The sequence below is a fragment of the Bos mutus genome, unplaced genomic scaffold (genome assembly GCF_027580195.1).
Source record: "Bos mutus isolate GX-2022 unplaced genomic scaffold, NWIPB_WYAK_1.1 CTG522, whole genome shotgun sequence".
In the NCBI taxonomy this organism is placed as follows: domain Eukaryota; kingdom Metazoa; phylum Chordata; class Mammalia; order Artiodactyla; family Bovidae; genus Bos; species Bos mutus.
This window is the reverse complement of record NW_027220004.1, coordinates 20,272-41,133: the sequence shown is the minus strand read 5'-3', so window position 1 is coordinate 41,133 and position 20,862 is coordinate 20,272. Positions and strand designations below refer to the sequence as shown.

Here is a 20,862-nt window from a genome sequence, read left to right as displayed (position 1 = left end):
CTGCCTTCACCAGGAGGAGGCTGCCCACTGATCATCAGGGCCAACCCCCGCTCCTGGCCCCTCCCCTAGCCTTGGCCTTGCTCCAGGGCTCCATGGTGGCCCCATGGTCAGCAGCCAGCTCTCATCCTCTGGATCGAAGCTCTGCAGCTCTGCAGCAATGTATACCACATTGGCCAGAGCAAGGTTTTCTTCCAGGCCAGCATGCTGGCCCACCTGGAGGAGGAGCGGGACCTGAAGATCACGGACGTCATCATTGGCTTCCAGGACTGCTGCAGGGGCTACCTGCCAGGAAGTGAGTCCCGGGACCCCGACACCTTGCTCGGGACCCCCAGCTCTCCTGTAGCAGAGGGCACTGAGGAAGTGGGGCCTGGGCACCCTCATGTTGGCAAGTGCTCCCCGGGGAGGCCACGTGCCTTTCCCTGCCCCCCTGCTTCCTGGATTTCTGCCAGAAGTTTAAAGTGAGCAGGAGGGAGGGGTGACTGTGCTTAGATTTTCCTTCCAGGAAAGCCCCTGGCCACCGCCTTTCCTCCCTGTGTCCCTCCTGTAGGGGAGACACCCAGAGCTGCTTGTCCCTAGAGGATCCCGAGCTCCAGGGAGAAGGCAACCTTAAGTCTTGACAGCTCCTGTGGGGTCAGGGGCAGGCTTGTGCAGGACAGCAGGAGGGGCAGCTGCACGTTTGCCCCTTGACCCCTCTGTGTCAGTCCTTCCAGCCTGAGCCCTGAGTGCTGGGGTGAAAGCGTGAGAGTGTGATGTTTGGATAGATGGACGTTTGCAGGACATGAGCTGCTGATATTCTTCTGCCCAACAACAGTGGTTTTCTGAGTTGCTTGAAGAAAGCCCCTGCCTCTCCCCGGACCATGGCTGCCTTATCTGCAAAATCAGATCAAATTCCTGGCCTTTGTTATGGGTGATTGTAAGACCAAATTGCAGTGTGTGGTCCTCAGGGAATAACACCCATCACTCTTCTGTCTGTCCCTCAAAACCTGGGAGGAGGTGACCATGATGGCCAAGGGATATCTTCTAGAATGAAGCAACCCAATGGAAGGTCAGGCTGGCCTTGGTGAAGGGCATAGGCCCATTGCAGCCTCTTCTGCTTGGGGGCAAAAAAGAAAAAGTCCAACAGCAGTTGAGTTGCAAGACTCTCAGGCTGAGTTACCTTTTCTTCTCCATTTCTTTGTAAAACAGAGCCAACACTCCTAGAGCTGATGTGAGATTCAACAGGAAAGGCATGGACAGTGCGAGCACAGCGCCTGGCACTCGCTCAGCCTGGTCCACAGAGGCTCTTTGCTCAGGAACCAAATGGAGGCAGGGCCAGCTCTCTGTTGTAGACTTCTCTGAGTCGCCAGGACAGTGGTTTTCTGATAAAAGTCCTCCATTTGGAGAGAAATATCAAGTTGTCAGATGGAGATAAGCCAGGGGAGAAAAAGGCAGCGTGCTCTCAGCCCTCCCCATGAACTGCTGCGTCCACCTAATGGCAGTGACCACCAAGGCCAGGCCTCCTCCTGTGGGTTACTGGGACCAAAGACACTAGTTCCATCCCCCCCAGCAGGACTAAGTCAAGAGGGATCTGATCAAAAGGGGTGGGAGGGGCATGGACAGTGTCAGAGGAGTGGCCTTGGGCCCCTCACCCAGGTATCATGGGAGCAGAGCAGGGGACTGTGGACTCTACAGAGGAAGGTCCTAGAGGGCTTCTCAGAGGATGTGATGTCAGATTTGGACTTCGCTGCATGAACACCATCTTCCAGGTGGTTGTAGCAGGTGACCCTAGCAGAAGGTCCTCTGTAAGTAAGTGCCTAGATTCCACATGGATGTGACACTCAGCAGCAGAAGTATGACTAGTATGCAGTGAGCAGGTGGCATTTTCTGGGATTGGGTCACATGCTGGTGGCATGAAGGTGAATAAGGCAAGCAGGCTAGTGAGTGTGGGTGGGTAGAGAAGGCAGAGGGGGCTGGGAAGAAGCCTGTAGGCTGAGGCCAAGGGCCTCATAGTGTGTTGGTGGCAGGTCTTTTTTCAAGGAGCACAGAGCCGGATGAACTGAGCCAAGAATGACCTAGAATGTCAAGACTGGGCTTGTTTCTCTAAGGGGAGCAGTGGAAGGGTGGGAAAAGCCCAGCGTGGGGCCTGGTGAGCAGAATATTTGATGCAAGTGACTCAGAATTGAGAGTGTTCAATTTCCCTTTTCGGTTCTCCGGGTTTATCTGGACCCACAGAATATGTGGTTTATTGCAGAGACACACAGCTTGTGGCTACACCTGCAATGCTGAGAACAACTGGATCTTGTTCACACTCAGCCAGAGAAGATTCCTGGGTAAGCAGGGAGGTAGGACCCCCACCCATCTCCCCATCTTCACAACCGTCTGAGAAAAGGATGATTGTCACTAGTTGACAGAAGAAGGAATGGAAGTGCAGAGAGGTGAGGTCATGGCCAAGGCAGCAGGTTAAGCAGGGGCAGAGCCTGCATGTGGAGGCAGGTGTGCTTGGCAGCTTCCTCCCACCCCTGGGCCCCTGGACAGTGCAGAGGGAGGGCGACACCTGCTCAGGTGGGCTCCACTTGGAAGATGGGCTCCTGAGATGAGAGCTGACACCCCAGAAGATGTATGTTGAAGGTGCTCAGCCCTTTGGGAAACTGGAAGAAACGGAGGGGGTGGAGGAGGAAAGAGGAGTCAGAGCCTCTCCTGCTGTGGCCTGGCCACCTTGAGGCTGCCCGCAGGTGCTGCACTGCAGCTGATGGAGGAAAGGGTTCCTCTTGAAATACAAGGAATCCAGGTTTATCATCACCTTATCTCTTGAATGCCTGCTCAGTGCCAGTCCCTGTGGGGGGATCTGAGGCCTGAGAGGAGAGGAACAGGAGAGCAAGTGGGGAGATGCAGGGCTTGGTACACAATGCCTACATTATGATCTCGGTTTTATAATTTTAAGACAAAAAGTCAAGCTGTGAACACATCAGTGTAACAGGAGTGACACAGGCTTTGATGTATGTGTTTTACAGGCAAGGACAATGCTGGAAACTTTTGGGTTACTAAAACCATGCTCCCCCTCTCACATATCCATGTCAGAAAGTCAGAGTGGGCCTCCACTCTGCCCATGGAAAGCCGTGTGACCCTGGGCAAGTCACCTCCCCTGGAATTGTTTCTTCAGTTTCTTACTCAAAATTTTAATATATATACTTTTTTTTTTTTTTTTTTAGTGTGTCAGGTCTTAGTTGAAACAAATGGGGTGAGTTGCTCCGCAGCATGTGGGATCTTAGTTCCTTGACCAGAGAGCAAACTTGTGTGCCCTACATTGCAAGGCGATTTAACCACTGAACCACCAGGGAAGTCCCTGTTACTCAAATTTTAAAAACTGGTTTCAGTCTTCTTCTGTGGATTTCAGGCTCTGTCTTGTGGATTTCCCCCTTGTTGACTCTAGGTATTGCAAACAGTGTCTGCTGGTCTCTCCTTGTAATCTGACCTGGTTTATGGTGTCTTTTGCATCTTTTAATATTTAGACGACAAATAAATCAGACTTTTCTTTATGGCTTATGGGATTTGTGTCTTGACTAGAAAGGTTTCCTCAGTCAATCTTATTTTTAACATTTTTTTTTCTAGGGCCTTCGTAGTGTTTTCTTTCTGGCTTACATTTAGATCTCTTTGGGACTTGGTGATTGATTGATTAGAAGCTTTTTCTTTCTTCCTCTTCCTCCTCCTCCTTCCCCTTTCTCCTTTTCTCCTTCTCTTTCAAGCAGGGCATATTTAATAGTTACTTTTCTCAGTCAAGGTCTTCCCAGGTGGCGCTCTTGGTAAAGAACTCGCCTGTGAATGCAGGAGACATGAGAGACATGGATTCAATTCCTGGGTCGGGAAGATCCCCTGATGAAGGACAAGGCAACCCACTCCAGTGCTCAGTCAAAAAGGAGCACACCTTTTCTTGTGTCTTCAAACCAGCCTTCATGGCAGTCAGGGTATGACTCCACTCTCTTCCCTCAAAGTCCCCAGCAGCAGTAAGGGAACAGAGAGCAAGAGGCTGGAGGGAGCTGGGCCCCACAGCCACGCTTGGCCCTGGATTACAATATGGGGTGTTCTCTGTTAGTCTCTGATAGGCCACTTCCTGGAAAGAATGTTTCTGGGAAACAGGAGGACTTTGGAGAAGCCTGTCCCAGGCTTTGGAATGTCTGAATCAAGGGTCAGGCATGTAAAAGATTTTAGATAAGTCCCGTGTTTTTCCACAATTCTCTCTTCGTCTCCTCATGTAATAATATCATAGTTGGAGTAAGGAGACATGAGGGAATACAGGTGTTTCCTGCCACCTGAATGTACACTGAAATGCCACCGAAATTTTCCTATGAAAATTTCGCAAATCAAAATGGCATAGAGCATAGACAATCTAGGTCTCACGTCACAGTTTATTGGCAGAGGCTAATCCTTTGGAAAGCAGGGGATGCCTATAAAGGGAATACACTCAGAAATCTGATAATACTGTCTGTCAGAAAGAGCTTTTCATCCAGACAGACACGGAAAACATATGGAATTACTGCACTGCAGGTAAAATAGGGATTGTGCTGTGTCTTTGAGAAGCTGGTTGTTTTATGACCCCATAAGGGGTCCCTACACCTCATATACTGTTCATGGGGTTCTCAAGGCAAGAATACTGAAGTGGTTTGCCATTCCCTTCTCCAGTGGATCACATTCTATCAGACCTCTCCACCACGACCCTCCTGTCTTGGGTGGCCGCACACAGCATGGCTTAGTTTCACTGAGTTAGACAAGGCTGTAGTCCATGTGATTAGACTGACTAATTTTCTGTGATTATGGTTTCAGTGTGTCTGCCCTCTGATGCCCTCTCGCAACACCTACTGTCTTACTTGGGTTTCTCTTACCTTGGATGTGGGGTATCTCTTCATGGCTGCTCCAGCAAAGCACCACTGCTGCTCCTTACCTTGGATGAGGGGTATCTCCTCATGGCAGCTCCTCCAGACCTTGGACTTGGAGTAGCTCCTCTCGGCCCTCCTGCTCCTGTGCAGCCACTGTGGTGCAGTATGATAGGATACTGAAAGAGGAACTCCCAGGTTGGTAGGTGTCCAATATGCTACTGGAGATCAGTGGAGAAATAACTCCAGAAAGAATGAAGAAATGGAGCCAAAGCAAAAACAACACCCAGTTGTGGATGTGACTGGTGATAGAAGCAAGGTCAGATGCTGCAAAGAGCAATACTGCATAGGAACCTGGAATGTCAGGTCCGTGAATCAAGGCAAATTGAAAGTGGTCAAACAGGAGATGGCAAGAGTGAACGTCGACATTCTAGGAATCTGTGAACTAAAATGGACTGGAATGGGTGAATTTAACTCAGATGACCATTATATCTACTACTGTGGGCAGGAATTCCATAGAAGAAATGGAGTAGCCATCATGGTCAACAAAACAGTCCGAAATGCAGTACTTGGATTCAGTCTCAAAAACGACAGAATGATCTCTGTTCGTTTCCAAGCAAACCACTCAATATCACAGTAATCCAAGGCTATGCCCCAACCAATAATGCTGAAGAAGCTGAAGTTGAACCGTTCTATGAAGACCTACAAGACCTTTTAGAACTAAGACCAAAAACGATGTCCTTTTCATTATAGGGGACTGGAATGCAAAAGTAGGAAGTCAAGAAACACCTGGGGTAACAGGCAAATTTGGCCTAGGAGTACAGAATGAAGCAGGGCAAAGGCTAATAGAGTTTTGCCAAGAGAACTCACTGGTCATAGCAAACACCCTCTTTCAACAACACAAGAGAAGACTCTACTCATGGACATCACCAGAGGGTCAATACCAAAATCAGATTGATTTTATTCTTTGTAGCCAAAGATGGAAAGGCTCAGCAAAAACAAGACCGGGAGCTGACTGTGGCTCAGATCATCAACTCCTTATTGTCAAATTCAGACTTAAATTGAAGAAAGTAGGGAAAACCACTAGACCATTCAGGTATGACCTAAATCAAATCCCTTATGACTATACAGTGGAAGTGAGAAATAGATTTAAGGGACTAGATCTGATAGATAGAGTGCCTGATGAACTATGGACGGAGGTTCATGACATTGTACAGGAGACAGCGATCAAGACCATCCCCCTGGAAAAGAAATGCAAAAAAAGCAAAATAGCTGTCTGGGGAGACCTTACAAACAGCTGTGAAAAGAAGAGAAGCGAAAAGCAAAGGAGAAAAGGAAAGATATAAGCATTTGAATGCAGAGTTCCAAAGAATAGCAAGGAGAGATAAGAAACCCTTCCTCAGCCATCAGTGCAAAGAAATAGAGGAAAATAACAGAATGGGAAAGACTAGAGATCTCTCCAAGAAAATTAGAGATACCAAGGGAACATTTCATGCAAAGATGGGCTCGATAAAGGACAGAAATGGTATGGACCTAACAGAAGCAGAAGACAGTAAGAAGAGGTGGCAAGAATACACAGGAGAACTGTACAAAAAAGAGCTTCACAACCCAGATAATCACGATGGTGTGATTGCTCACCTAGAGCCAGACATCCTGGAATGTGAAATCAAGTGGGCCTTAGAAAGCATCACTACGAACAAAGCTAGTGGAGGTGATGGAATTCCAGTTGAGCTGTTCCAAATCCTGAAAGATGATGCTGTGAAAGTGCTGCACTCAATATGCCAGCACATTTGGAAAACTCAGCAGTGTCCACAGGACTGGAAAAGGTCAGTTTTCATTCCAATCCCAAAGAAAGGCAATGCTAAAGAATGCTCAAACTACCCGACAATTGCACTCATCTCACATGCTAGTAAAGTAATGCTCAAAATTCTCCAAGCCAGGCTTCAGCAATACGTGAACCGTGAACTTCCAAATGTTCAAGCTGGTTTTAGAAAACGCAGAGGAACCAGAGATCAAATTTCCAACATCCGCTGGATCATGGAAAAAGCAAGAGAGTTCCAGAAAAACATCTATTTCTGCTTTGTTGACTATGTCAAAGCCTTTGACTGTGTGGATCACAATAAACTGTGGAAAATTCTGAAAGAGATGGGAATACCAGACCACCTGACCTGCCTCTTGAGAAATCTATATGCAGGTCAGGAAACAACAGTTAGAACAGGACATGGAACAACACACTGGTTCCAAATAGGAAAAGGAGTATGTCAAGGCTGTATATTGTCACCCTGCTTATTTAACTTATATGCAGAGTACATCATGAGAAACCCTGGACTGGAAGAAACACAAGCTGGAATCAAGATTGCCGGGAGAAATATCAATAACCTCAGATATGCAGATGACACCACTCTTATGGCAGAAAGTGAAGAGGAACTAAAAAGCCTCTTGATGAAAGTGAAACTGGAAAGTGAAAAAGTTGGCTTAAAGCTCAACATTCAGAAAACGAAGATCATGGCATCTGGGCCCATCACTTCATGGCAAGTAGATGGGGACTCAGTGGCAGACTTTATCTTTTGGGGCTCCAAAACCACTGCAGATGGTGATTGAAACCATGAAATTAAAAGGTGCTTACTCCTTGGAAGGAGATTTATGACCAACCTAGATAGCATATTCAAAAGCAGAGACATTACTTTGCCAACGAACGTCCGTCTAGTCAAGGCTATGGTTTTTCCTGTGGTCATGTATGGATGTGAGATTTGGACTATGAAGAAAGCTGAGCGCCAAAGAATTGATGCTTTTGAACTGTGGTGTTGGAGAAGACTGTTGAGAGTCCCTTGGACTGCAAGGAGATCCAACCAGTCCATTCTGAAGGAGATCAGTCTTGGGTGTTCTTTGGAAGGACTGATGCTAAAGCTGGAACTCCAATACTTTGGGCACCTCATGGGAATAGTTGACTCATTGGAAAAAACTCTGATGCTGGGAGGGATTGGGGGCAGGAGGAGAAGGGAATGACAGAGGATGAGATGGCTGGATGGCATCACCGACACGATGGACATGAGTTTGAGTGAACTCCGGGAGTTGCTGATGGACAGGGAGGCCTGGCATGCTGCAGTTCATGGGGCTGCAAAGAGTCAGACATGACTGAGCACCTGAACTGAACTGAATGCCTCATATTTTAGCCAGGCTGTATCCAGGAGGGCAGAGGGTGCCCTGCTTGTCCTGGACAGGAGGAGTAGCAGAGAAGAGACAGGGTCCCACTCTTTGAGATCCCACGGACTGCAGCCCACCAGGCTCCTCTGTCCGTGGGGGTTTGCCAAGCAAGAATACTGGAGTGAGTTACCATGCCCTCCTCCAGGCATCTTCCCAACCCAGGGATCAAACTCATGTCTCCCTCATTACAGGTGGATTCTTTTCTGACTGAGCCCCAGGGAAACCAAAATGGGTAACAGAGCTTAAGAATTTGTCCATTTGTGTTGAGAAAAAAATGACCACCAAAAGATTTAATAATATCTCTCTCCTAGGAGATTTATGTCTTGTGCTGCCGCCAGAGTTTCCAGATGTACAGCTTAAAGAGAACTCCAGGAGCAGAGACACAGTACAAAGGATTGGAGTTAACTGGTAGCTATTTCATTCTAAATGCTAACTGGAGAAGTCTGTTTTTAAATATATTTTGTTGTTAATTTTTTTTCTTGACTTCTGTTTCTTGTTGGTTTAGCTCCCCTGTTGTTTCTCCGATCTCCATCTTGGTAATTTTTCCTTGAGAGCCTCCTTTCCCTCTCTGGGGCCTGTGAGCCAGTTGGGTTTTCCTTCCATCAAGCAAGATGAAGGTACAAACCTTTAAGAGAGTGGTGAAGATTAAGTCCCATTCCCAGTGAAACACACACAGAACTTTCTAGAAAGGAGACTGAAGAAAATTAGAGATCAGAGTAGATTAAACAAGGACCTCATTGCCCTTGAGGAAGTATATTCCCTTTCATTTAATTTGGGAATAATAAGATCTGACATAGAAAAGAAAAATGCAAGCAAAGTTTTATATAAGAAGAGTGTTGCTTGCACTATTATTTACATAAAGAATTAGAAACAAGCTAAAGTTCAACAGTCAGTAGAGGACCGTAGAGAGGACTTGGCCCCATCCAGGTTCAGAGCATCCAGGGCAGGGCTGGGCGGACTCCAGGCCCTTGTGGCATAAAGGCTCTTGCAGAAACAAGGAGGGTGTGGGCTGTGGGAGCTGTGTTCCTGATAAAGCAGGTACTTTATCAAGGTAGAGTCTCAAGCCTTCAAGGAAGGAAGATATCATTTGGGAATAAAAAGAGTCACTTGCCAACTAACAGCTATCCACAAACAAAATTTTTCTATATTAAAGGGAGTGCGAGCTCAGTCCCTTTTTGTGAACTGTGGACTGTAGCCCACCAGGCTCCTCTGTCCCGGCAAGAATACTGGAGTGGGTTCCAATTCCTCCTCCAGGGGATCTAAGTTCTCAACTCAGGTATCCAATCTGAGTCTCTTGGGTCTTCTGCATTGGCAGGCAGATTGTTTACCACTGGGTCACCTGGGAAGCCCACATTAAAGGGAGTAGAGCATAGTCACCACAAACCTGGGATTTGGATGAGAAAGACTTTAGTTCAAGTCCAGGCTCTGGCACCAACATGAAAATTTGGACTAACTGAAGTTCAGGTGAATTTCAGGAGCCTGCATGTCATAGACTCTGGATCAGTATTAGTTATTACTGAAGAATAAAGAAAATGTTCCCAACCTCATGGAATTTCCAGAGTATTCCTTCCTATCTGTTCTTGTCTTTGATTTTATTGCTCCTGTGACTTCACAGATGGCTGTCTCCTCTCTGATTACCTTTTCCTTGTGCCCCAGCAGGACTCTGACTTGGAGAGATCTGGTGGGAGATGAGTGCTATGCTATGCTATGCTATGCTAAGTCGCTTCAGTCGTGTCCGACTCTGTGCGACCCCATAGACGGCAGCCCACCAGGCTCCGCTGTCCCTGGGATTCTCCAGGCAAGAACAATGGAGTGGGTTGCCATTTCCTTCTCCAATGCATGAAAGAGAAAAGTGAAAGTGAAGTCGCTCAGTCGTGTCCGACTCTTAGCAACCCCATGGACTGCAGCCTACCAGGCTCCTCTGTCCATGGATTTTCCAGGCAAGAGTACTGGAGTGGGGTGCCATTGCCTTTTCTTAACTAGTGGCCAGCAGAGCCCGGGAGACAGTGAACCATGCTGGATTAAGTCCCTGGTGGCACTGGTGGCTGTGGCCGTCCCAGGGGAACCCACCCACATTGCCCCTCACTGCTCTCTGCAGCCACTGCTCACTGGTGATGGAGCCCACCATCTGTTTTCTCATCCCCAAGGGTGAAGCCACACCTCCTTCAAGCCTAATTCAAAGAGCTGAAGGGACATCTCTGAAACCCTGCTGCTGCCACCACGAGCTTTAACATCTACCCCCCAGGTAATTGGCTGCCTCTTCTCTGGATGGTTCCTACTTGTGACCTAGAATTGAGGGTGGTGGTTCCAGGCAGAGTTAACATACAGAGGAATCAAGAACCAAGAAGGGGATGGATATGCATCCTGGAGCCCCCCAGAGGGGCCGCGTTAAGTTCCCCCAATGGGGGTGTGTCCACAGATCCTCTTTCCCAGTCCTCTCCTTGGGGAGCCACTTTCAAGGTGCTCACTTCCTCACCCACTGCCCTATAGCAAGTGACTCAGAAGTGAGGCCAGGACAGCCCATGGGGAGGGGGACAGCAGAGGAAGTCCCGAAGGCCAGACGGGGCAGGGAGAGGAGGTCCCCCAGGGTCCCTGGAGCTTCTCCTGCCCTCTCCCTTGGTCTGAGCCTCCTCCTGCTCCCAGACCCTGGGGCATCAACACAGAGACCTTTCCTCCAGCTCTTTCCCTGCCACCCACCCAGCTGCTCTGCGAGGGTCAGCAGATCCTGAACCCCCATCTGGTCTTTTCTTCCTCCCACCTGTGTGACCTGGAGCACAGTTATCTGACCTCACCTATAAAATGGGAATAATATATCCCTTTATTGTTATGAGGAGGAAATGTAATGTATGTTCATGGCTTGGGCCAGTGCCTGCCACACAGTAGGTCTGCTTAGGTGTGGTACTGTCCCCTCTACCTGGAATATGTTAGTTCCAGCTGGAAATTTCTCCCCTCCCCCAGAATCACCCCTTCCCCTAGCTGTGTGAGGGCACCTGTACAGTGCTTCCGTAGATAAGCACCTGCTTACCAAGTCATTGCCTCATGTGGGTCCTTTTGATCGCAAATATCCCTGCAGATCCCCAGGTGCTCAGTTATTACCCTGCCCACCCCCTCCCCAATCAATCAATACACAGATTCAGTGTTCTGGCTTCCCTCCATGTGAGCCCTAGGTTCCTTTCTCCCTCAGAGACCCAGGAAAAAGAGGAAAACTAAGAACACTTCATGTTGCCGAAAAGAGAGAAGGAGAGAGAGAGAGATCTGGTGTCTCTTCTAATAAGGACACCAGTCTTATTGGATTAGGGCCCCATACTTATGACTCATTTTACCATAATTACCACTTTAAAGGCCCTATCTTCAAATACAGTCACCAGGGGGGTAAAGCTTCAACATATGAATTGAGGGGTGGGGTGGGGGAAACAGTTCCATCTGTAACCCCAGGTGATTCCACCAAGAGTACTCGAGGTCATCGCTGCTCGAAAGATGAACTTTAATCACTTGATCCTCAGTACCATTTACCTTCCACCATAATTTCTCCAATTTTCTTTTTTTTCTGTCTAGCGCTCAGAATATTTTTGCTCAACAGAGCAAGGGAAAAACTGCAACAACTGCTTGCTCAAGACAAAGCCTGGGAGAGTTTTGTGGCTGAGGTCAGTTTGTCCAGGTAAAGAGCACAGTGCACCAGGAAGGTCTCCCAGATCCTCAGGCCCAGGGCTGGTTTCCTCCTGGCAGGCACACCTCCTCCTGGCAGGACGCTATGGTGTGGTGGGGCTGAGAATGTTCCTTCTCAAGAATCCAAGAAGAATGTTTCCTCCATGTCATTCACTGCCCGTGAATGGCCTCAGACTAAGAAGAGATGAAACCTGTAAGGAGGGAGCAGGTTAGGTGGCCCTGGACAAGTTCCTGATCTCCTTGCCATTACTTTCTTCATCTGTTCAGTTTTATTGAGAGGACACTGAGATCATGCATGCAAAGTGCTTTGCATGATGGCTGACACATAGTATGTGCTAAATTAGTATTAACTTTTAAAATAACCTTGTTGGGAAGAATCAGGGGCCAATGGCCTCCTTCCAGGAGACGAGAACCAAGTAGAACGTCCTTTGTGAAAAGTCAGGAAATCCTGACATCAACATTATTTTGCATTCCCAGGGATTCTGACTTGAGCCCTTTGATTAGGAACTGTATCAACCCTGCAGGAGCCTGCTGGCTGATAAGATAGAGAGGCTGGAGAGGAACTGGATGGAGCTGGTGGGGTCCTGGCTCTACTCCTACCCGGCTCTGGGGCTCTGGGCTTATCTTGGAGTCTCAGATCTGTCCTGTGTTCAGTGGGAATAGCAGTTCAATCTGATGGACTATGGTGGTGGCCTCAGAGTGAACTGCAGGTTTAGACGTGGAGAACCAAGTACAATCATAAGGACCAGGGAGGCCTGGACCAGGGTCAGACCCAGGGTCAGGGTGGAGCAGAGAGTCCAGGCTGGAGGACTACTAGGCAGGTTTGGGCAGCAGGGCCAGGACTAGAGTGAGGAGAGTGGGCCCCGAGGACACAAACTGAAGGGGCTGTGTCCCTAGCAGAGGTCCCCTGAGTGGGAGGGGGGACATTTCTTTCTTCCCTGATGGGATCCCCTCATGCTGGGCTGGAGGGCCCTGGGTGGAGGGTCCTGTGGCGGTCGTGTTCTCCACACCCTGCCTGGGACCTGGCTTCTCCCTCCATCGGGGACCCTCTTCTAGTCTATGTGGGGCCTCCCTGACAGTGGAAGGCCGTGTGGCTCAGGGGGCCCTCCAGGGTCACAGTGAGTGGCTGTGACTGTGTATCATTTGAGGGATTCTGGGGAGCCTCACGCATCCCCAACAAGAGGAAAACACTTCTCCACCAGCTGTGCAAGTGCTGGTCTCTTCAGGCTGAGCCATTCAAATGGGTGTTTCCTAAAGTCTCTTGAATCTTTAGAGGTTCCATAAAGTTGCACATGGCCTTGGGGTGCAGTCAGGTGAAGCTGTCACAGGCAAAGTGTGAGTTAGGCTGGTGACACCTGCAAGGTCAGGGGTGCTGAGCACTGAAAGTTGTCAGAATTCCAGGTATAGTTAATGCACAGTGGGATTCAGGTTCCCATCAGCCACAGGACAGTCTGGATGGGTTTCACACTTCCACTGTTCTCAGGATGAGTTACAGCTAAGGTGGCAGGCTGGTGACCCCTGAGAGGTCAGGGAGCTGGGTGATGGGTCAGGAGTCAGTGAGATGGGCTGGAGAGCCATGGGGAACCAGGACTCAGAGCACATCTCCGGCTTCCCTGTCAGTTGGGGCAGTGGGTGGACCCAGTGACCTTCTGTGAAAGCCAAGGTTGTCAGGCTTGGGGGAGAGCAGATGCCAGGCAAAATAATCATTAAGGGTCCTTCTAGCTCTAAGTTTTGATTAAAAAAAAAAATTCTACATACACTGAAGTAGCCAGTCTGCAAAATCAGAGGGCACAGTTCCCCGGACTGTCCTTACGTTTGACACCAACGGTCAATTTCTGGGGTCCAAAAAACCACCCTCAGGTTTGAGTTTTCCCTAGAAGGATGCTCAGAGATCACTGAAAGCTTCATGATTCCAGTTTATAACAGGACAGGATTCGGGTTCCCATCAGCCATAGGGCAGTCTGGGCGGGTTTCACTCATGAAGCTTCCATTGTCCTCAGGATGAGTTACTGTCCTGAATTCAGTGTGTGGCAGGACGCACAGCACTGCCCACCAGGGATACTCACCTTGTTTAAAAACAAAGTACTGTGACCTGTCATCTCCAGCCCCTCCCCGAGGTCAGACAAGTGCCCTAAAGTCCAGCTCCTCCACAGGTCCGAACTGATGCCACGTGACACAAGGCCCCATTACGTCACTTTGTCAGACTGTCCAGTGGCCAAAGGCCCAGTCAGATGAGGACACTCATATCAGCCAGACTATTCTAGGGGCTTAGGAACCACTTCCCAGTAGCCAAGGCAAAGAACAGGTTGACTCCTCACCACATGCTGAGGCCCTTGAATGAAGGTTTTCTGCTCTAATCCCGCTTCTCTTAGTATATCTGTGGAGTTCCTACTCTACCAACTCTTTGTAAGTGTTGGTGTTGACCTGCCTCTGAGATGTCTTTGTCGAATGCTGCTCTGAAGTCAAGAGTATCCTAAGATCCTTCATTTATTTTTTCCATGATTGAATAAGTACACAGAGCATCAACAATGTCCAAACATGGCTTCAATGTTGAAAAATTTTTTTAATTTGCAGAATTATTTCCATTTAATTTATACAATAAATTTTCCACTTAATTCATAATCTCTGTGTTTTATGCAAGGTAGACCTTGTTGAGCCTATTTTACAGACAAGCAAATTGTCTTTCTTCATCCTTTGGTGTTCATTGTTACAGGGAAGAGGCAGTTGTACTACATGAATATCTGGGCCAACCGGACAGGAAGAGGTGTCTAGAAGAGTTTCCTCCGATTAAACGGGAGCTGGAGAAGAGCATGAAAAAGTTGTGAGATGCACAGACAATGCTGACAAGGTGCACAGGGACTGCACCATCTCCAAGGTGCAGCCAGTTCCACCGGCATTGCATCTGGCTTCCCGACCATCCTTGGCCTGGTTCTGGCACCCTTTACAGCGGGCATCAGTCTGGGACTCTCAGCCACTGGATTAGGGCTGGGAGCAGCAGCTGCTGTGAGAGGCGTGTCCACCAGCATCGTGGAACTCGTAAACACATCATCAGTAGAAGCCTAACTTGATTTCCACAGCATAGCCCAGAAGATTTCCAGTGGAAAAAGTCTCTACGAAGTGAAAGATTTTAGGAAGCATATCCATGCCATCAGGATGGCCAAAAGCAATCCTCGGTTAGCAGCTGGGCGAGTCCCTGGCCAAAGCACCCAGCTGGTAAGGGCAGCTTTTGGAGCCACGGCTCTTGCAATGACCAGAGGAGCCCACACGTATGGTGGAGTCTCTGCAGGTTTGTTCCTCCTGTTCGACATATGGTCCCTGGTGAAAGATTCACAGGACTTGCAGGGTGGGGCAAAGACAGAGTCTGCTGAGAGACTGAGGGAACGGGCCCAGAAGCTGGAGATGAATCTGGAGGTGCTCACCCAGATATATGAGCGTCTGAAGTAGGCCCCAATTTGGGCACCCCAGAGCACTGCAGGGACCAGGGACACATGAGTGGCCAAGCCCCAGAGGCAACTTGCTAGAGGGTAAGATTGCAAAATAAAATTGATGGAGCTGAGTATTAGGAATTTGGTGTTTCTGTAGCTGAGCACAGCAGGGGAGGGGTGCATGCAGGTGATAGATGGAGAGAGAGTAGGAAGGAGCCTGAACTGGGGAGTGCGGGTGTGGGGAGAAACCACTTATTTTGGACTAAAGAAGCCACTGGGGGCAGAATAACGGGAGAGGCACGGGAACAAGTAATGAGACACCAGGAATAGAGAAGGGTTGAAAATGGAAAAAGCCCAAGAGTTAGGACTGCTGGGGTCCAGAAGAAGTAGTAAGGGCTCCTCTATTGCCCTCCCCAGGGTGTGATGCCCCAACAGGAAAGGTTTCTTCCTGGTGATGGTCTCTAGCCCTCCTTCTCCAGCATCAACTCACCTTTGATCCCAGCAGGTTTATCTTAATTAGGCACTGACTACTCTTTTTTGGTTTTTTATTAAAGCAAAGTTGATTTGCAATATTCTGTTAGTTTCAGGTATACAGCAAAGTGATTCAGTTATACATGTATTTTTTAAAAAATCTATATTCTTTTTAATTTTTTCCCATCACAGGTTAAAAATTTTGAATTCTATCCCCTGTGTATATAGTAGGTCCTTGTTGTTTATTTTGTGTATACTAGTATGCATCAGTTAATCCCATACTAATTTATCCCTCCCCACTTTGGTAACAATAAGGTTGTTTTCTGTAAGTATTTCTGTTTTGTAAGTAAGTTCACTTGAACTCTTTTTTTTTTTTCTTTCTTTTGGCCATGCTAAGCCATTGGTGAGCTCTCAGTTTTCCCGACCAGGGATAAACCTGGGCTACAGTTGTGAAAACACTGAATCCTAACCAAAAGACCGCCAGGGAATTCCCTTAGTATTTTTAACTTTCCACTAATAAGTGATTTCATGTATTTGTCTTTGTCTGACTTACTTCCCTTAGTATCATCAGCTCTGAATCCATACGTGTTGCTACAAAGGGCATTATTTCCTTCTTTTTTATGGCTGAGTACTATTCTATTGTACATAGGTACCACACTGCCTTTACCCATTCTTCTGCTGATGGACACTTAGGTTACTATCATGTCTAGGCTATTGTCAATAGTGTCCTATGGACATTGGGGTGCATGTATCTTTTCAAATTTGAGCTTTCCCCTTTCCAGATATTTACCCTGAAGTGGGATTGGTGGATTATATGATAACTCTATTTTTAGTTTTTCAAGAAACCTCCATACTGTCCTCTGTAGTGACTGTACCAATTTACATTCCCACCAACAGTGTAGGGGGGGTTCCCTTTTCTATACATCTTGTCCAGCATTGATTATTTGTAGACATTTAGATAATGCTCCCTCTGATTGGTGTGAGCTGATACCTTATTGTAGTTTTGATTTGCACTTCCCTAATATCTAATGAGGCTGAGCATCTGTTCATGTGCCTCTTGGTCACCTGTATGTCTTCTTTGAAGAAACATCTATGTAGGTCTTCAGGCAGTGACTCCTAAATAATGATGGTGGTAATGATGGAAACAGCAGCTATGATGATGATGACAACACAGTAGATAAGACATTTGACAAGTTGCCAGGGGCTCTTTGGGTCCAGGGAGAAGCAACAGACCAGTGAAGTTCCCACAAAATTCCAAATGTTGCATGGGAACTGAGGTTGATTAGAAAAAAAGGAAGAAAAATGAAAGCAGTAGACAGCAACAGGTCACGAACTTTGCAGTGAGTCAAGGAAGTCAACCAGCCTGGGGCCAACGGACACAGCCTCTTGGAGCATCCATTTCTTCCTCAGGTGGGGTTGGTGCTTGATGAGATATTCCAGGTCTGTCTGACTCTTCCCCACCTAGTGTTCTCTAGACTCTGGCTCAATAAATACAAGCTGATTCACTGAGGCTTCCTTGTGTTGACTGACGGGCTCAGCTGGGCTCCGGATGCCTGAGCTCCTTCCCCGTGAGCCTGTCTCCCAGGGTCTAAGGGAGCACATCCTCCATGGCTCCTCCTGCCTGCCAGCCAGTCGTTTCCTTCAGACCCTGGAGCCACCAAGCCCCATGGGACACCGGGGGGAGCCCGTGTCGTCTGACTTGGGCTGAGCACGGGGATACTCCTCCTCCAGCCCCAGGGACAAGGATGGACACAGGGCACCCAAGGGTGATTGAGGGCAGAGGGCTTGTGTGCAGGTGTGAGAGAGGGTCAGCTGTAAACAGAGGGGCAGAGAGAGACAGCACACGCCTCACCCAGGCTGCCTTCACATTTCACCAGGACTCCTGCAGGAGCTTCCAGAACCATCTTCCTGTGTTTACCTTGGGGCACTGCCCTACCTCCACCCGTCTATTTCCCACAGGGGACTAAAATGACCCTTAAGAATATCGACCTTAGCAGCACCCGCCTCCAGCTCTTCCCTGGCAGCCATGACTCTGACCACAGACGCCCAAAGCCTCCACATAAAAGGGCCGGGGGATGCACAGCCTTTAGCTCAAGATAGTTAGGAGGAGACTGTCGGCAGGAGACCAGGAGTGGGTGGTCGCAGAGCCCTCCCTCCCACAGTCAGCCTGGCAGCGGTGTCCTCACAGAGTAGAGTGTTATAAGAGGGGGATGGCCGCCTTCTCCCCAGCCCTTCAGGCCTTCCAGCCTCAGGCCTGAAGGTGAGCTGAAGGGTGGGGGACAGGTTGGGGACGGTGACCGGCAGGGCTGCAGAGCCCTCGCTTGGCTGCCCACTGGCCGGGCCCATCCTTGGGAAGACAGTGAACCTCTCATCCATCCCCACCTCTGAGACCTGAGGTGGTGGAGGTCTCCATGGGTCCCAGTCCACAGAGGCCTCAGCAACTGGAGTAACTGGACACTGTCATTAAGGTGACAGCTTTAACCAGCTTCAGTCACTCCATTCAAGTTCCAAGAACTGGTCCAGCTGAGGTCAGTTGTCGACCCCAAGCAGGTGCCAGAGGTCAGGGTTAAGTGGCAAGGACATTGCACAGCATCACTTCAAGTCCATTCTATGGTGGGGGCTGTTCTCTAAAGGGCAACAGTTGGGAGCTAGGGATTAACCTGAAGGGCATTTGCTGCAACACGTGTTCCTATGGCTCCTATACAATGATCTCTCCAGGTTAAATGAGAAGCCTGAGTGCTGGCTCGGTGCTGGGTGCCTGGCTCCCTCAGTGTTAACAGCTGAGCAGGCTTGGAGACTAAAGGGCACCAGTGGCTGAGATCTGCCTTTTCAGCAGGGCTTGGTACTGGTGAGAGGGCTTAGACTAAGTGCTAGAGGAAGGTTCCCTGGAGGGTAACCAGCCCTCACAGGGAAACCCTTCTTTTAGCTAGGACCTGAACCTCAGGGTGAAAGTTGAGCCTTGGGACCTTGCCCTTTCTTGTCAGAACAGAGAATTTGCTTTGCTGGAGGTTTACAGGAACATTATGACCTACTATCAAGAGCAATAATCTGACACTGGGAAGTTTGCCACTAACCTGGCCCTCCCCCTTCACTTTTCTATAAAAGGGCTTTGTTGAGAGCTTTTGGGGAGTTTGGGGTTTTTAACACATGAGCCGCCTGTCTGCTTGCATGGCCCCGCAATAAAACTCTTCTGCTCCAAACTCTGACATTCTTGTATTGCTTGACTGCACTGTGCGTCAGGCAAATGGACATACTTTCAATAAAACATGCAGCCCAAACTATTCTGCTGGGGCCTGGGGGCCCCTGAGGGCAGAGCTGGAGGCCAGGCTCACTCCACCCCCAGAAACAGGACTGAGGGCTGGGGCAAGTGGTCAGGGGAGGAGGGAAAGTCCATCCAAGGCATGCTCTGACCTGGTCACCCATCTGGGATTGCACCTGCCTGGACCTTCTGAGGAGCCTTCATGGGATGCCTCAGGCTCCTGCTCTCCAGGGAGGAGAGGGGAGCATCTGGGTGTGGCTCTCACCCCCACGGGCCTGCTCCACAAGGCACTGACTCTCTGGGTTTCCACATGTGGAGCATGTGAGCGCCTAACAAGATCCCACGCCTGGAGCCCAGGGAAGGAAACCAGAGACCCAGGACCTGGAAATGATCCCGGGGTGTCTCCTAAGTCCCTCCCTATGTGCTGCAGAGCCTTCTCCACACTTTTGTCCAAACCTCCCTCGGAAGACTGTCCTCAGTGCCTCTGACTCTGACTCCCTCTCAGCCCGTGTTTCCCTGAGGTTTCAATCGGCCCTTCCATTCCTTCCTGAAGATGTCAGCAGTCATGGCCAGCATCTGTCTGACCTTTAGAAATTGAGTTCATTCCTTGTCACTTCTTCATCAGTTCCTGGAGAATTCCCATCCTGCACAGACTTCTCCTGGGCAGGGTTTCAGACACTGAGTGATACAACCATTCAGTGTCCACCCCTACATCCTCTGAATCCTTAGAGCTGGATCCCATTGAGCTCATTGTGTGGTTGATGCAATTCCACAGTGACCCCCGTGTCAAGTTAGATCCCTGTGTCTGAGCAAAAGAAACTGAGTCTGGCTAAGTGAGCACAGAAGAGGGTGCACTGGAGGGATGCAGGCCAGGTCAGAGAATGAAAAGAAGCCCCCAAACACACACAGTTCATGAAGGAGAGGGAGCAGGACAGGTTCCCCTGCACAGCTCACCGTCTGTCCCCAGAGGCCCCTGCCAGCAGGATCTTAGGTCCAAGCACCTGGAATCCCAGTGTCAAGTTCCCACGACACAGAATAACTTGGGTCAGAGGACTGTATTCTTGGACCAATAGGTCAGGCTGAAGGATGAGGAAGAATAATGTGTAATAGGGACCTGAACCCTTGAGAGAAAGTCTCAGTTCAAGAGGCTCCAGATGTAGTGCTTCCTGGATGTACACATGCCCTCTTAGATCAACAGACATGACTCTCCTCACCCTGTTCTGGGTCCAAGCACCCCACACACCACAGTAAGTGCACCGCTCACTTCCCCAGCTGGAGATAAACATGAATCACCTCCCCCTGCTGCATCTTGCAGGGATGTCAGGGGTGAAGGGCGATGCCAGTGCATCTCCTGCTCCGTTGGGCTCCTTTCTCAGTACTCTGCATGTATATTATGTATGCGCAGGCAACAGGGAGGTGCAGTAGACACCAGCCTCCAGGAGCACTGCTCCCTTGATACCAGTTCTTAAGGGTGATTCCACTCAGTGTTCCTCTTTCCTGTAGGAAAATTCACTCCTATGGAGCCTGAGCCCTTTGTTGGTTCCAGTTCAGTAAGACTGTGGAGTTTTCTTTTAACCTGTATCATCTGTCACAGTCTTCCAAGAAGGATTCCTAGAAGGAATCCGTGGAGTTCTACTCATGTTCCTACTGCTCTCCTGTGTAGCAATGTATAAATCTCTCTTGATAACCAAGGTCATTACCACATCCAACCCATAACCTCATTGTTATCCACAAATCAAGGAGCATGAGGAATCAGATACGGCATTTCAACGAAACTTTCTGTTCTGCCTTCACAGAGGTAGTACCCTCTTTAGTACTAAAATGTCTAGTCCAGAACGTTCCAGAGTCATGGGCATTGAAAACAAAAACTTTGAGATGGGCTTATGATGTGTAATCATGAAATCTACTGCCTTGTCTTAACTTCTTAATTCCTAGATCCATAAAACATGGGTATGGGAGCAAATGCACTGAATACTGGGTGTGGATTCAG

General features: G+C 48.9%; 1 pseudogene; it reads left to right on the top strand.

Moving 5' to 3' along the window:
* Nucleotides 1-201: 201 nt before the first annotated feature.
* Nucleotides 202-15,161, top strand: LOC106701635 (apolipoprotein L3-like; annotated as a pseudogene).
* The last annotated feature ends 5,701 nt before the right edge of the window (nucleotides 15,162-20,862 follow it).